Source organism: Apteryx rowi, unplaced genomic scaffold, assembly GCF_003343035.1.
Source record: "Apteryx rowi isolate R43461 unplaced genomic scaffold, aptRow1 scaffold_17, whole genome shotgun sequence".
NCBI lineage: Eukaryota > Metazoa > Chordata > Aves > Apterygiformes > Apterygidae > Apteryx > Apteryx rowi.
Genome location: NW_020447974.1, coordinates 5,287,259 through 5,298,177, shown reverse-complemented (window position 1 = coordinate 5,298,177; position 10,919 = coordinate 5,287,259). Strand labels below are relative to the sequence as shown.

Here is a 10,919-nt window from a genome sequence, read left to right as displayed (position 1 = left end):
CCCTTTAAGAACCCAGCTCGCCCCGGGTGTTCGAACCGGCACAACCTAACCTGCTAGCAAGGAAAAGTTCTTTAAATAATGGATACGAGGCGCTGCCAATCAGGGAGCCGAGCCTGGCTGGGGGGGTGGAGCTTGCCCGCCTCGGCCAATGGCGGCGGGGAAGGCGGGGCTCGGCGTTCAGGCTAGGTTGCGCCGAAGTACAGCTTCAAGTGAAGTTAATCTGGGGTGAAGCAAACAGAAAATTGTGCAGATTTTGTTGGTAGGAATTTTCTGGTTCTAATCTTGTCGTGTTTCTTTATTTTGCCCTCTGAGGCACTTAAGTTCATGCGTGTGTGGCTTTTTCTGCATTGTTTTGTTTTCTAATGATGGCAGAATATTAACATTTATGCAGGGAAGCAGAACAAAAGGGCTCTTTAGACAGGAAATAAGGTGTTGAGAGATTCAAACTTGACTGAGTTTCTTTGGTCATTTGCTAGCTTGCGCCGGTTTTTTTAATCGGGAAAGGTCAAGTTGTACCACCTTATCGTAGGTAGAAATGTTAATTCTAAAATAACGAAGATAATGCTGCTGTTTTAGAGTTGCACAGTGCTTACAGGAAGAGAGCTTGATTTTAACTCTAACTTCTCTGATTCTGATGAGATTTGAGCTAACTAATTATGACAGCTGCTTTTGGATTATTCAATGATAGCATTTGCTCCAAGTCATTTGTCTTAAATTGTCTATTGCTATATCTCTGAAGACTGCTATGATGTTTTCTGTGTATTTGTTCTTGATGAGATGTCTCATTTAGATCCTTAGCATTTAGAATGAAGATATATTAAAAACTAAGGCATTGCAATTTTTCTCTTCCTCTTYAATCCAGTTTTCCAGAATAACTGTGACTGTCCGAGTTTATTACAAACACAGTCAGGAAAATTAAGTGTTATTGCCCTGTGTTGCAGCTACTACCCTTCCAGCCAAAGCGGAGGAGAGGAGGTTTCCTTTGGAATTGGTCAGAATCTCTCTTGAATCCTGTATTGCCTCATGATAGTAGGTGTCGTGTTTGAGTGAGGCTTATTTTCAGTTTCTGTACCAGATTTATCCTTTGTGGCCTTCATAGCACTATTTTTAGAGATACTTTTTTTTCTTCCTCTTAAAGGTCTTCAGAAATAGGAAATGCATAGTTTACTGTGGGTGGGATGGGATGGGGATGAGAGGGAGGAGAGCAGGAAGTGGAGTCAGGAAGCAGGGGATTTCTAGTGAGAATGAAGACTTTTTAATTGTCATCTCTTCTGTATCTCTGACAGGGATGTTAAATGAGGCCACATACAGAACAATGCTTTCAGAATAGTGAATATATTTTCTTGCTTCCCAAAATGTTTTCTGTTTTTATAAAAACAACTTGTGCTTATACACACCTGCTCCTGGGAATTGGAAAGAAATGCTCATGGCCCTAATACTTGTTGAATCTAAGTAATGAGTTTGATGGGATTTGTATGATTAGTCAAGGTGATAGAAGAATGGATGTGGAAAATTGAACAAGAATCTTGCAAGTGACAGTGGAAAACATTTGCTTAAACCTGTGCTGAATGTAAACAAAAACATAGTTATTAAAGTATACCTCGTGCTTTCAGTTTTACATTGAACTGTTGTGTGTTTTCAAAATATTGGATATGAATTACTTCTATGTATGTCAAAGCATCTTGACACACTGGCATCTTGCTGTGCTCCAGGGGTTTACAGGTCTGTATTAATTCACTTCTGTGTGTTTTCATCTGTTTACAGCATTTCTTAATGTTGTACATTGTATTTAAACCCTGGAAATGCTGCTTAAAAATGAGCAGTAAGTATACAAGATCTTTTATCCAAGAAGTGGTCCAGATCTCTTGCATAAGGAGAGATGCTTAAGAAAGGGATATGTTAGTGTTAAAATATCAGGTTTTGATTCATTTCTTAACTGATGACTGATGCTAGGCCTGGTCCGAGTGGCTAGATATTGTGTCTCAGGTGAGGGCAAGAAGATGATGATATGTATTTATGGAAATGAAAGCATAAACTATTATGAGCTTGTGTATTAAACTCACTCAAGCAAATTTAAGTGAATTTAAGCATTTGTGTGGTATTAAATACTATGCTTAGCCAAAAGCTGCTTTTTCTTAGAATGGAAAAAAAMTGAATACATCAGGCAACTTGATTCAAATTACTTGATGATTTAAGTAGCCTTTCTTCTACAACTCCTCCCCCTGCCCTCCCCCAAACTTGGGAAAGATGCATTATCTGGGGCCAATTTTCCTGATTTATTCAACATAAAGTGAACTGCTCAACTCTCTCACCACATGTATACAGTTCTAATGCAGGCTGTTTGTAGAAAGCAAATCTGCCCTAAAGGATAAACATACCACTTTGCTGGCACAGCTGTACAACTTCTGTATTCAGGATACAGCAAATGTTTCTTGCCTGCATTCAGAGCTGTTGCTGGCAGGACCTATGTTGTCCCCACATGCCAATTGGTTGTTCCAGCACTTCTAGTTCATAAAACCTTCTCTTGCACATGCTCCATCTGCAAATCTTAAACATTGTGAATGTGTTGTGTGCTGTGGGATTTATGTGTCTGCTTCTTGTGCCAGGATGGAATATACATCTCTGATGTGAATAAGAGATTCTTAAAATGATTATAAACCTGCATGCAAAATGCAGGACCAAATTTTATCGCCTCTATTAGTGAGGAAAAGGGATCTGTGCCCTGCATGCCACCAACTGTTCTCTTCCACCAACTCTTCTCCCCTGACCTGTCTGCTCATACTGTTTCATAGCGTTGGGAAGTGGGTGGCCCTCCCGTTTGCCACGATGGCAACTCTGCATGCTAGTTCTGTTTAATAATACGTAGGGAAGGCTATGCACCTCCCATGGGATGATTTTTTGTAAAACATGCCCACGGCCTTAGGGAGGGCAGCTGCCCAGTGATGGTGGTTTTGGATCCCTGCTTGCTTGTCAAGTGCCCTCTGCTCTGTTCCGCACCTCCCACAGCAGAGTGAGTTGTGAGAGCACTGGAGGCAAAGTCAGCTAGGCTAGCTTAAATTATTTTAAATTAGTGGCTCGAGCCAACCTGGCTGTCTCTCTTCCCCCCCTTCCCTAGTGGTTTAGTGATCATTTATGCTAATTGCTGTGTGCCCAAGGCAGAAGGGAATGGGGGAGGGGAGTAATGTAATCTTAGAGAGCTTCAGCTGTGTCCAAAAGGGGACATCTGTCTATAGCTTTAGACATGGGTTTGCCCCTGTTGTCTAGCTTGATTGCAGCTTCTCGCAAAGACCTGGAGAAGTGGTGAGCTCTGTAGCTGTTGATCATCACAGCTGTGCTCTTAGGAGATTGGTGGTGGAGGCACAGCCTCTTACTCAGATACAAGGACTTCTTACGGAGATAGTTGGCCTCCTGYGGTGTGGAGCTCAGTCTGGGTGGGGCAGATGATCTGGCCAGTGATGTTTACACAGTATTAAGGTTTTGTGAAAATAAGCAGTTAATTAAATATGACCTACAAAGGAATAAAAATAGTTTGGGTCTGTGCTTGCTTTAAAATCTATGTAGCAGAGGCATGAAAGGTTTGGGTGGGTTTTTCTAAACCTGCTTATTTTTTACCTTTAGAAATATCAGGAACATTAAGTCCTCCTTCCCTGCTCTTGTTGGATGTCTCAGATGTGTCATAAGCTTCTCAGCCCTTAATTGAAGGGGTGGGGTGGTATATTTTTAACAGATCCCTTCTTCCAACTGTGTTTATAGGGCTTTTGAGCTAAATACAGACTAGCAAAAACAAAGGTTTGACAGTGTAAAAATCATTTCTTCTCAATCGAGTTTGTTTGTTTGCTCATTCTCCAGTTGTTGAGAGGAACTCAGGTTTTGTTTATCTAAAATAACTTTTTAGGCTATTAAATTATGCATTATGAGATAAACTGAGTTGAATTCTAACTTCATCCATCTTCTGCTCCATTTAGATCAACTTAGGACAATCTTTTGAGTATTAGTTAAACAAATGAAGTCTTGCATTTGAGTATTTCCTAAAAATAACTCCTTTTTAAGCAGTAGTCCTATAGAACATACTGCTCTTCTTTTAACTAAATGGTCCGGCAAGCTTGCAGAAGCTGAAATTCTGTCTCCACACTGTTCTCCATGCTCAAGGCCACCCCTGTCCAGCCATTCTGCTCTGTCAGGCTGTATTTGTATCACAGCGCTCTAACCTTCAGGATACGGTATTTGTCAGAGTCTGARGTGTAATAATCCTGTATCTGTAGAATTAAACTATAAACAGTGTGGCTGACTTGGCAGGCCCTGACAACCACCTGAACAGTTTAACTAGCCCAGGGTTTAAGACAGCACTGCACTGATGCGTCCTATGATTCACAGTGCTAATGCATTTTTATCCATGTGATGGATTAGGAAAACAAGTATAAACTTCATAGCCAAATTAGAGCAGGAGCTAATAGCAGTATTTTTGAGGACAGAAGTGAGATGCTTTCAGCTTGCTTAGATGTTCTGTATTGGATGCTTTCCCCCCCCCCCCCCAATGGTGACTTAACTTTTTGCCATTAGCTTGGTCAAGGCAGAAGGCTTGTTTTATTGTCTATGCCATTGAATGTAAGCACAGAATTGGGCTGATGAAAGCCAAATATTACATGAGGAAGCCAGTTATTTTCCAGTGAATGTTTTAAATTCTTCCTGGAGGTGAGAAGCAAAAGGGAGAACCACTCATTCTACAGAGAAAACTGTAGAATTTTTGTATTTAAATCAGATTCAAGCAGTTTTATACAAAACACTATCTTTCAATTAGATTGTCAGAAGAAAACATGTAACTACTTGTTGGTCACCCTGTTTCTTGGGGAGGGAGATGAGATTGGCAAAGAAGGATGAAATTGTCTACACTGCCTCCTAAACAAATTGAAGATGTTTTTCTAAAATGCTCATATGGAATCAGGACTTTTAATGCTTTTGTAAATTTATTATGTAGCAGAATATTTGCTGTGGGACAAAATGACCTTGTGTTGGAGTCTGCACCTTTGTCAAGGTAGGGCAAGAAGTATCTTTGTTTTGAGAGTATTTTAAAAACTGAAAAATTTTGAGATTATTCTGCCTACCTGGCTCATTTAAAATCAGGTAAGAAGCTTACAAGGTGGCTTTTGCTGGTGATGCATGAGGGTTTTATATTGTTCTTAGTAGACTTGATCAGTATTGAGCTTTTTATGTTGGCATCGTGCCATTCGGATATACTAGTATGATATACTGTTGGATACTGGTGTTAAGTTCTTGATAAAGTGATTTTGTAGATATTTATTTGACTTGATTATCAACCAAATGTTGTACTGTTCAAAAGCAAGTAGAAAAGTAATTATTCTTGCAAGTTAGTAATAGATTTGGTATCATAAAACACTAAAATAATTGCGGCAATATGGAAGGACTTACCAGAAGGTTTTAGGGAAGGGACTTTAGGATTGCTCAATAGAACTGTTTTGAATATTAGTGTATTTTCTTGGGTTTTGTTTAAAGTGTGCTGGGAGAGGAGGAAGAAGGCATTCTAACCTTGAAAACAATATTCAAGGTAAGTGTGTTATTAGCTAGTTATGTAACTTTCAAATGAGTGTAACAAATCATGTTGGGACTAAGACTAATATTGAAAGCAATGAGTATTTGATCTCATAAATAATTAAAAAAAATGTGGACTAGCCTAGTAGTTGTGCATGGATATCTTGTCTTCCTAATAAGTCTAGTCAGACTTGACTTGGTGCTTTGATTTTGATTTAAAACTCCTGTGTATGGCAGTGGGGTAATTGTCTGTCTTTTAAATGTTTTGCTTGTTTTTTTTGTTTTAAACAAAAAAAGTCTAATTTCACTCTCTGGTCGTTTAACTCATTGTTATCTTCCTGCATTTGCTTTTTGCTAACTTGGTGTCCATGAAACTTTTGAATCTTATTTTTTAAACTGACATGGCTGTTATCTACAGTCTGTCTTACTACAACAATTAGCTTGTCATTCTGCAAAGTCATAATGTGACCCATGGTCTAAGTTTATACTCAGTCATTCTGTACATAAATAAATCCCTGATTAGTTGTATCTACTTATCCTTCTGTATTCTACCTCAGATCCCCCACTGCACAATCAAAATGCTTGAAATATCAGTCTGTTCTGTTCTGTTGAGGAATATTTCTGTCCTTGCCACAGCTCTGACACCTTAATTTCTCAGACTGTCAAGGCCTGAGATGAAGAATTTATTGACGCTTCTTTGTGTGGCCCAATAGCTCTATCTGGTGAACTTCATCAGGATGGCACGTATGATGTAAAATGCATGTTGCAGTGTTGTTGTGTTGTCTTAAGGAGTATCAATGTTAGTTGTTAAAATGGGGGGAAAGTTTTCTCTTTAAACCCAGGATTATGGAATAAAGTTAGTGATTTTTATGCAAGGGATACGAGTATTCTTCAATAGTGTTTTTCTTATTTTGGTTTTAAGCCTTCTCTAATGGAGTTTGAGATGGAAGAGTTTTGCGGGAGACAATGTACTAGCACATTGGGCTTTTGTTTTTTGTAGCTGTGGCAAGGACACAGTAGTTGTGGAATCCTCCTAACCGAATGCAGCAGCTTGGTGGTGCTTGTGAATGCATCCATAGGCCAGGTTCAGGGGCACTGGTCTTGCTGATCTCCCTCTTATTTCTGACCTTATGCTATTAAAAATGGGAGTATATTGTGTCCTGTTTTTTCCACTCTTTCATGGCAGAAGTCCTGTTGGCCAGTGGTTGTGCATGGAAGGGAATGAGTGTCATGACAGAAATCCACACCTTGCAAACAGTTGCCCAAAATGGGGTTTGATATCTTGTATCACTATGGCAAGAGAATAAAAAGAGAAGGACAAGTCAGATGTACTTTAAGAATTTTTGTTCAGAATGCTTCTAAAAATGCAAATTTCTGAGTATGTGGCTTGAGGAGAAAGAGAAAATCACATAGCACTACTTAACAGCTCACTCCTTTTGGATGCAATCCCCCCTTAAAGCCATTTATGGCTGTATTTTTTTCTATGTAGAGTTGTGGTAAGAACTCTGTACAAAGGTACCATCATAATAAATGGGGAGACAGTGGCACCCAGCCATGCTATTTTTAGGCTATTGTACTCTTAACTTGCTGATCTAAGTGTTCTGGACATTAAGCGGGGGAGACGTTGTACTAGAAATGTGCGCTCGCATAGTTGAGTCCTGTTTGAAAACAGAATGAATAGCAAATTTGGTTGTTGTAAAGGCAGTTTACAGACTTGCACCTGAAGTGGGTATTAGTAGGTAAAAAGGATGCCATGGTGATTAAAGTACAGTCTTTGCAGTGCAGACTTTTACTCGAATGCTGGCAGTTAACTCTGGCTTTTGTCCTGCTCAGGTTGAGAAACTGAAATCTGTGCAGTCTGTTCTATATGGATTTAGAAAGAAACATTAAAAATATGATCACGTCTGTTCCATGCTAGCAGTGAGGAAAATGCCTGTTGTCCTCAACAAAGTTTCTTTTCCTCCACTAGTTCTTAAGCTTTACCTAGACAGTGCAATGACCTCTCCATCTGAGCAAATGGTGTGTATCTGACACCTTCAAAAAGGAGGGTGCCTTATACGCTGCGAATTCATGACAATTCCTTAGTCCCTTATCTATTAATCTGACACAATCTCGGATAGTTAAGGCTGATACAGGGCAACTCATATTTCACTTTCAGCTCTGGCCTCTTGCTGATGCATGCAGCTTGCATTTTTCCATTGCTTACACTGTTGATTGAGGCTGTGTCTTAAAGTTCAATTCTGATACTAATTTGATAGTCTCATGTTTTTGCTAGAGAGCACTGCCACCTTGTTTGTACTGGCACAAAACTTTGGAGCTGCACTATGAACCAGATAGAGGAACCAGTTCAGGCTTTTGAAGAACAAAGTCTTCAAGGTAGATCAGTTCCTGGCACCACACCACTGTGGCAGAATTATCTTAAGCTGACTTTATTTCCAGATTACTTGTATCATGAAACCATCACATTGGTTGCATATGCACTTCACTGTTCACATGTTGCAGTGTTTAAAGCAGCATCAGAGACAGTTAAAAGGAAACTAAGAAATGATGCAAGACTTCATGGCTTAGTGACCAGTTAGGTGGTATATCCATATCTTCAGTACAGCTTGACAGTTTAATAAGTGATAGATAAATTTCATTTGCCCAGCAGGGTGGTTGCTGATCAACTGTGTAGTATCTTCCTACGCTGTGTGCAAGGTGATCGGCTTTTATATTTAGTCATCCAGTAACTTGTTTGGACATTTAACATAACCATTTAAGCAGGCTTCTCCAGGAATTGCAGTATTAAAAATATCAGGATGATATTGGTGTTAAAGCAAAGTAGTACCTGTGAGCCCCCTAAATTAAGTGCATTCAGAAAAAAAAAAAAGGCAACTTTGTCTCCAGGAGCATCATATTTACACCTCTTCTGATGAAAATTTGTCCCTAAATACCCTCTGTGTTTGGTCAGGCTTTAGCTTTAGGTTTAGTTTTCCTTCAAACCACAGTAAGGATATTGTATAATTTTGAACACTTAAATTAGACATAGTGCATAATTCTAAATAGAACAACACATCATGCATGATAATCATACTGTTCAGAGAAGTTAAGTTGAATTCAAGATGTCCTAACCAGAAAAGATTATGATACTTGCATTTTATTTATTAACATCTAGGAACCCTAATATTACAGCAGGACCTCCATTAGCATCAGGCCTCTGTAGAACTGCAGAATTTATAAGCTAATTAAAATTCTACATGGTGCTGTTTACAAAAACAATTTATAATGTGTTTTGTGCTTACTGTCAGTTCTCAGCAACAGGTGTTTCGTTAGCAAGAAACTGCCTATTTTGGGCACTTGTGTTAAAGCGGCTTTTATCTCTTAGGTTTGATATGTTTAAAATAGGTGAAACTTATGCTGTATTGAGAGAGGGTTACTTACTCACTGAAGCTCAGAAGAAATGATTACTGAATCTCTATCTGTTCTTTTGGTAATTATATGTGTGTATATCCATCTTGTAAATGCTTGAATCTTTTCTACAGATTATTTCTCAGCAGTTTGCAAAGCCAAGCCTGTTCTTAAATACTGCATCAAAGATAGTTTATGGAGTTTCACTGCTTTTACATACTTTAAACTTTTGTCTGGCATCTCAAAGGAATGCAGGGAATCTTAGAATCTTCAGAGTCTAATTTTAAGCATCCTCTGATTTCTGAAACGGCTGACTTAAAATACGATGCCAGAGAAAGCAGAATGTAACCTTGGATTGTCTGTTTCAGAGCAGCATCCCTATCTTTTATAAAGCAGTTTAAAAGAAGTCATTTCTATACTCTGCCTGTCGGATTTCAAATAAATTTAGATTTACAGAACTACAACAGAAATACAGAGAATAACTTGAGGACTCCTGCTGTCTTGGGCTTTAGGCAGCTCAGTACCAAGGTACAGCTGTGAGATAGCACTCTCTAGAGTTTGTGCTGGGAAAGAAAAGGGTTCATCAGGCAGTATCCATAACTGATGCTGCTTGGCACCAGTTCAGCTATACACGATGGAAACTGTGGTTTGTGCCAGCTGAGGTGGCAGACTGCCGACAAGTAATTGCTGAGACAATTTGATTTTTTTTTTATGGGTGTAACGCCTGAATTTTTATGCCTTTTGAGCAGAGAAGCCTGAACATGACTATCTCAAAGCATCCTCTTTTATTAATAAATACCATCTTCTACCAAAAACATAACTTCATGTAAGATTTCTGTTACAGTCTTATCAGAGACAGCCATCTTCCAAAAATAGACCCACAGAGCCTGTCTYCCTCTAGTCCTAAATCTAGACAGATATTCGAGGTAGGCTTAACTGAGTAAGTAAAACTCGTGTTTTGGGTAAAAACTTAGGTCTCTCCTCTGGCTTGTGCACTGACTTGCAGTGCCTTGGGTAGGACAGCATGATCCCTGGGGTGGCTGGCCAGCGTCCCCTCTGCAGGCCTCGGAGGTGCTCTGGGACTGCTTTTACCAGGACACTCCCAAAGAATCTGATACAAAAGCTGTTCCCAGAAATGTATAACATGCTCCTTTTTGATGTTCATTTTTCTTGGTCTATAACTGACTCAGAAATGGTCTTTACCATGTACAGAACAACCGTGGTTACTGTGTTCTCAGCACTTTTAATGTTTAACTAGTTATCTTTACTGAAGGTCCCTGTTGTGTCTTACTGTAAACAAGCGTGTCCAGCTCCAAGGATTATTTGCCATTTTTCTTTTGAAGCCAAGAAGTGATTTTTGATATGTGGGATTTGCTTTGTTTTATTTTTTTTATTACCTTTTCAGAGAGGTCAACCTGAATACAGCTTTGTCAGCTTAGATTTTTCTGATAATCATCACTGAAGAGACCAGAGACTGAGAATATGCTAATGGTGCCCTTTCTGCAAGCATCTAGGTAGTTCCTTGGGCTGGAATTTCCTGGATTATCTGGGGTTGCCTACAGATGTGTTGGGCTGCTGGGGAGTAAGAAGTAAATAGGCTGTTCAGTTTTCTCAGTCAGAGAGAAACTGTTGTTTCTTTGAATTTCAGAGCTGGGATACTGTCATATCGAAGGGCCTGCTTCTAGKGGTGCTGCAGTGTTAGTCTTGATGAACCAAGAAGTCCAAATGTACTAAAAATGATAAACCTTGGCATCCTGATTTGTATTTTGCTGCTTTAAACTGAATGTGGAATGCATCATAAATGGGGGGGGAAGTCTTGAAGGTTATATATAGCTGCATTTGGTGGTTTAGGTGCTGAAGAAGTTACCAGATGCTACAGCACAAAGCAGTGATCATTCCCCCCACCCACCCCACCCCTGCACCACCTATTGAAAGCTAATTCCTCTGTGTGGCAGCTTTCTGGAGTTCTGACACTTTCATGAAAC

General features: G+C 39.5%; 1 protein-coding gene across 6 annotated transcripts in view; it reads left to right on the top strand.

Moving 5' to 3' along the window:
* The window catches only part of ZFAND6 (zinc finger AN1-type containing 6), a 38,344-nt gene that overhangs the window by 3,991 nt on the left and 23,434 nt on the right, over positions 1-10,919 (top strand). Inside the window, exon 1 of one of the 6 annotated variants that reach the window (XM_026060638.1) lies at positions 165-259. The exons of 3 other annotated variants lie outside the window; for them this stretch is intronic. The gene's annotated coding sequence lies outside the window, so the exon portion shown is untranslated. Of the gene's footprint in view, positions 1-164; positions 260-952; positions 1,030-10,919 lie in introns of those variants that run through there. 2 more of the 6 variants (XM_026060639.1, XM_026060633.1) reach the window with 2 other exon arrangements.